Here is a 7,029-nt window from a genome sequence, read left to right on the forward strand (position 1 = left end):
GGCACCGAATAGGGAACTCAATATCAATGTCTCGAAACTCAAGATTATGCGTATAACTACAAGCAGCAACCGTCCATTCCTACTAAACTCAGCACTTATAGTTCAAAGTTTCTGCATTATTAAGACTTCTGGCGGCCGTACCGAAGGCATCGAAATCAAAATAAATAAGCCGCAGCGAGCAATTGAAAAACTTCTAGAGCTCCTCACTTCTCACTGTAAGCAGTGAATTTTATCCAATTTCATTTGAACTATACTCGTATCTACAATGTAACTATATAATCATCATAATAAGTATATTGACAAATACCAAGCACCTCTGTATAGGAGGTAGTTTGTTTGCGATACCTGAGCTCTTCACGCATTTTTCTAGTTTTTTGTGTGATAAAATAAAGGGTGATTTTTAGCTATTATCTTTTTAAACAGTTGGTTTAAACAGTTGACGCACGTTTCGTGTTTTGTTTCACTGTCAAACATCTTCAGTTTGGTCTATAATTTAACCATGAATCGACGCTTGCAAATCATTGAATTTTATTATAAAAAATGCGTGTTCTGTTAAGAAAGTTTAAGATCCAATTTTTTATCGAAAAATTGTGTTCAGTGACGAAGCTCATTTTTGGATCAATGGGTACATAAATAAGCAGAATTGTCGGTTTTGGAGTGAAGATCAGCCAGAAGAATTGCGAGAGCTACCAAAGTATCCAGAAAAGGTCACAGTTTGGTGCGGTTTATGGGCTGGATGTATCATTGGACCGTACTTCTTCAAAGATGCTGCGAATCGTAACGTAACTGCGAATGGTGAGCGCTACCGTGAAATGACTCCAATAAGTATTATGTATCTATAATAAAGCATCAAAACACGCCCTAATTCCTATTCAGCGTCAGTTATACCTACATACCAAATTAATAATAAAAATAATAAAATCTTAAAACTCACACAACTCTATGAATTTTAATTCAATTACAGTCAAATATAGCTCATTCGACGCAAAATTAAATTTACTATAATAGTAGTGTATTAAAAAACATCATCAGTATCGGATAATATCGTAAAAAGCATGTCAAAGTTGAAAAAATAGAGACAAAATCAAAAAATTCTAAATACTTCCGTCTACAGCCTCGTCAGTTATGATTTCAGAAAAACTGTCAACACACTATCAGAGAGGCTTGTGCTTGCTCTTTCGAACTAAAAAACAAAATTAGAAATCGGATGGAAATTGGCGAAGTTAGGAGTGATTGTTCACATCAACCTACTGAAAAACGGTTTTTGACCATAAAATGAGATTTTGGGGGGGGTATTGGAAATTTCTCCTATACCATTTTTTTTAGTTTTTCTATACCTACAAGTTGTGCTGGGTCTCCATAAAAGTATATTTAGTTTTTGTTTTGTTACACAGTGTAATCTTCAAACATTAAATTATATGGACTGTACTATTGATTTAAATAAAAATTGCATGCATTTTTCTGAATTTTACGTGTGTTTTGTTGAAAAACTTTCCTATAGCTCTTAAAAAATCACCCTTTATATCAATTTGAGAATGTCACGATATGTGATTTGTATGAGAGGTAATACGCGCCCTTTTACAATGCCTAACGCTTTTCGTAATTAATGTAACTGTATGAAATTTCAGTAGGCCGCTGTAGCCAAATGGTTTGTGCGGGGCTATCATTCGTATGTTCTCATGTTCGAATCTACACCTAATGATAGAAAAAGTTGCTTCCAATAACTATCGCTCCTCGGCAGGCAGTGACAAACCTCTGGGTGTATTTCTGCCATGAAAAAGATCTTCACAAAAAAACATCTGCCGTTCGGAGTGGAACAACATCAAGACAAACACCACAAATAGGAGAAGGATCTCGGCCAAACACCTAATAAAGGTCATAAACCCCGATTATATCATATATGTATGGTGTAACAACTTCTAGCGGACGTCTCCATTAGCCGGGCATATCCCTTAAGCAGGATTTTGTTTTTTGTACCAAATCTTATGTATCGGAGGAAGTTACCCTCTTTTGAGTGGGCACCTCTCTTAGACGGGCAAAATCTAACTGACGGTAAGTATTCGCCCAAGGGATGTTTCGCTGTATACATATACGTACATATGAAATTTCAGTACGGGACATAAGCCGTTCCAAACAAAATCTATTTTCAGTTTGTATCGTATATGCCTCACCCACTTTCCTATCATGTTTCACAATAAAAGCGGTCTGCTTCCTTGCTTAGTTGGTTTTGGAGATATACTTGTATTACTTTTCACATATTGGTCAACGTGTCTGGTGTCACACTTCCTATATATCGTGGCTAACATTTCTACATCGAAGCATTTTTCTTTAAAGTGGGGCGGCACACTAAAAATATTTTAGTGCGGCGTATTTATAAAGGGTATTTCAAAAGGCGCGCCTAGATGTTGTTTTAAAATGAAACATATAGAAATGTAGATTCTTTCAGGTTAACATTTTTACTAACCCCTTGCAGTGCCATTTAACTCAACGAAACTAGGGCCCAACGCGTGGTAAATAAGCCAGACTGATGCGCAAGGTGATGTAACAGCAATTTTGTGACTCGTGACTAACTCTGGTGGCGTACAGATAGAAACTAACATTCAAACACGACCCAGGCTCGTGATGTTTATGTTTGATTTGCGTTTGGCCCGACGATCTATTCACGAGCCTGGCTCGTCATATTCATGTTTGGGCCAAAACTTTCATCACGAGTGAGACTCGTTAAAGCTCGGCAAAGGGTCAAACATAGGTACGACTCTTAACAGTTATATGTGAAAAATTGCGACATTTAAATGTCCACGACGAGCACGCCGAACAGTAATTAGAATTCCTAATTGTTGAGCACGTCGAGATATCGATGTTGACGTTTGTTCAGCAACACTTTAAACTACAGCAGCAATATTTTCAACAAAACTTCCAGTTATTATTCTGTCATTACTTTTTCTAGTCTCGAGAGAACCAGTTTCTTGAAATTGTTTCACCAACCTTTGAATTATCGACTCGTTCGGATGATTGTTTCCACCAAAAACATCACGAATTTCGCTATATGTTGTTCTTAAAGAACGACCATTTGTTCAATAGTTTTAACGCGTTGGTCTATCGTGAAGAATTGTACATTTGTCCGATAAATGTCAAAGATGACAAAAAAATGGTACCGTCTAGGAATTATTCACTAAAAATGAAAAAAGTGGAAAGACTAAAGATGAATCCAGAATCCATCGGACGTGGGCACTTCTAATGCTGTCAGGCGCCATTTGACATTTCCATTCAAAAATTGAGCGTATTTTACCATAAACGAACTCGGAACGCTTTGAAGTGTGAGCCATTTTAGCGCAATTAACAGTGGCTTTAAAAATTGATATCGGCAAAAAAATGGAATTAAACCGTAAAAAATTGTGTACGAATATTTTGAGTAGGCAATTAGTATGACGCCTATCAACAAAATTTTGCATAATCATCATAAGGTAAAGAAGTTATGTTCGCGTTGGATCTCACACAATTTAAAAAACCACCTAGAAACGCGAATGAACCAAGTGCTCTGAAAATTAATGTAATGTCAAATGAGAAATATTTTAAAAAATAATAAAACCAGTTTTCTTTTTCCATTGCTAGGCCAGAAATATATGTAAATAAGAACCCTCATACAAATGCTTACATCTATTTACATATCTACCTTTTCAATTTCTTATATTTATTATTCACTTAGCCTACGCCAAATGCCGGTAGATTTGAAGAAGAAGCTTCTGTCATACCCTCAATTTATACACATTAGGGATATTCGTTTAGTCAGTTTGTATTTAAGAGTTTTACTTAGAGCATGGCGATATAATATAAGGTTTAAGTTTAATTTTGAATTTTAAGTTTCCATTAAATCTGTTCATTGACCTTTGAGAGATCGCCGATCGACAATAAGTTAGGAAAGTAAAAATACTACAAATCATTATTGAAGAGATGTCTTCTATTTACGAAGACTCTCGCTTCTCTTCCATCTAAGTGATATGCCAACGAAAAGAAGACCATGAGCGCTTAGCCCGACCGCTAGACGAAGCATTTTTGAAAAAGTCGAAAATTCTTTCTGGATGGAGTACGGTTAACAAAGAACCCAATCGCAGAAATGATTGCATAATCATCTATGATGGTTTTACAAGTCCTCCACGATTATATTTGCAAGTTTAAGGTAAGGACTAGATGGGTATCGAGAATGCTAACGCCACTTCAGAAGCAACAGCTCGCCGAATTTCTGGATCTTGAGCGAAATCCTCGACGAAGTACCAATCAAATGGCGAAAGAACTGAAAATATCTGACCGTAGCATCCGCCGCATACTGAAAAATGATCTCAAAGTCAAGCCTTACAAGATCCAAAAGGCGCATGATCTCACACAAAAACAGCAACAAGTCATACTTGAGAGAGTGAAGAAGTTGCTTCGCTTGGCCGAAATCGGTCAATTTTCAAACATTGTGTTTTCTGACGAGAAAATTTTTCAAATTGAGCATTTTGTAAAATTCCAAAATGATGGGGTTCATTTGACCGACCGTTCATACGAGAATTTGAGTCGTCGATTGGCCACCAGGAGGCAGCACCCGCCACAGGTAATGGTTTGGGCCGCTATAACCGCGGATGGGCGCTCTACAATCAATTTCATCGACCCTGACGTCAAGGTAAATGCGAAATATTATTGGGAAAGTATTCTGGAGGTTGCTTTAAAGCCGTGGGCAGACAAACGCTTCGGTGGCAGACCATGAACGTTTCAACAGGACTCGGCACCTTCCCACAAAGTTCGAATGAACCAAGAATGGCTAAAAAACAACGTTCCGAACTTCATAACGTCCACACAATGGCTCTCAAATTCACCAGACGCGAATCCGACTGTTTATTCCCTTTGTGCCATTTTGGAGAGCAAGATCCGAACTAAAAGATTCACCAGTCTCGAGCCGCTGAAAAAAGCCATTGTCTGCGAATGGGCCAAAATACCTGTAAGTCATATTCGGGTAGCTTGCGACTTGTTTCTGCACCGTCTCAAGGTCATAGTCAATACAAAATGTGGTCATATCGAGCAAAAATGAATTGATTCTTTATTTTGTACTATTTTCAAACATTTGAATTTTGAATTGAATTCAAAGTGTTTAGAATTGAATAAAAGTAATTTTTCAAACTAAATGTGTGGCCTTTTTAATTGGTTACGAGTACCGGACCCTGTACTACATATTGCTCCTGAAGACGAAACTTGGATGAGTCTGAGTTGACGCAGAAGTCTATGCGCTGGCATTACAATTGCTTGTAAAAATGTTGACTGCTGTTTGTTTTTCACATGATAAAGGCGCCTTAGTGGTCAGTTAGCAAAAAAAAATATGTGAACAGTTGTACGGTATATGAAAGGTTACTAACCTAAACTTTAATAAAAAAAGTGAAGAATGCGCACATATATTGTACTCAATATAGTATTATATCAATATAGTATTATACATAGCGCAGCGAATAAAGATCCAGCGGCTACATTGGCTAGGTCATGTCGTCCGAATGGATACAAACGCTCCGGCTCTGAAAGTATTTGATGCGGTACCAGCTGGTGGTAGCAGAGGAAGTGGAAGGCCTCCTCTGTGTTGGAAAGATCAGGTGGAGAAGGACTTGGCTTCACTTGGTGTGTCCATTTGGCGCCAGTTAGCACGAGAAGAAATTACTGGCGCGCTTTGTTAAACTCGGCCAAAATCGACGTAAGAGAATCGAGGACAAAATTGGCTAATAGTCATGAAGTGAATTCGGCCTGAATAATAATTATTTTAATGTATTTAGATCTGAGAAGTGTATTAGCCTAAAAGGAAACTATGTCGAAAAGAAACACGCTGGCATTTACTTCCATCCGCTTTCTCTACGTTTCGCCAAAATTTTCGACATCTGCTCGTCAATACTTAGTCCTGCCATAAGTTCTGTTACAAGTTAAGTCCGTTATAGATATGAAATTGTAATATTTTTTAAATGAAGTTAGTTTTATTTAATCATTTAAATAAATATATTTTTTTTTTGAATTCTCTTTCGCAATGGTCACAAAATCTTTCTCTCAAACACTCCAAGCGTCGTTTCATCGGATGTTGTCATCGCCCAAACTTCTGCGCCATACGTTAGAACGGGCATGATGAGAGTCCTGTAGAGTGTTAGTTTTGTTCGTCGAGAGAGGACTTTACTACTCAATTGCCTACTTAGTCCAAAGTAGCACTTGTTGGCAAGAGAGATTCCACGTAGGAAATCAAGGCTGACATTGTTATCGGTGTTAATGCTGGTACCTAAGCATAGGAAGTCTTTTACAACTTCGAAATCATAGCTGTCAACAGTGGCGTGAGTGCCGATATGAGAGTGCGTCGACTGTTTGTTTGATGGCAGGAGATACTTGGTTTTGTCCTCGTTCACCCCAAGCCCAGGGCACAACCAGCTATCCTGGAATGTTTCGCCTTCTCACGTTAGCTCACTCCCGAACGGGTGTTCGGAAGCTATCCAGAGGATACTTGGGCTGATCCCGGAAGTTGTGAGCTGCTTGAATCATATGCAGAAGAATTATTCTGGCCACTCCCAAGTGAATGGCGATCAGTACTTCCCCCACGTGGACTTCTACATATGGAACCATCCTTTATTTGGCCTTTATTGCTTATTATAAAATGTAATATCGAATTTCGAATGCGTATTTTTTGAAACCTCAGTAAAAGTCGTTTATGGATTGCCTCCAACTGTTTATTATTAGTAGCCAATTGCGCAATTAAATAAGTTATTCCTTCTACTTCTAAAATAGCTATCGTTAATAATAGTTAAACAAACCAAAAACACCAAAACAATTTCTATGAAGAAAAACCTTTCACAACAGTATTGACAGCTGCTTGGCAATTTTGCAGGTAATCTGCCATATATATATATATATGTGAATGTACTTTAAGTCCACTTCTTCGACGTCCATCATATTTGACACTTGAGATATTGACAGGTGCAGCAAACAAACCGACAAGGAAGAAGCGCATAAATGCCAAAATAAAGATTCCATCAC

Source organism: Anastrepha ludens, chromosome 6 (genome assembly GCF_028408465.1).
Source record: "Anastrepha ludens isolate Willacy chromosome 6, idAnaLude1.1, whole genome shotgun sequence".
Taxonomy (NCBI): domain Eukaryota; kingdom Metazoa; phylum Arthropoda; class Insecta; order Diptera; family Tephritidae; genus Anastrepha; species Anastrepha ludens.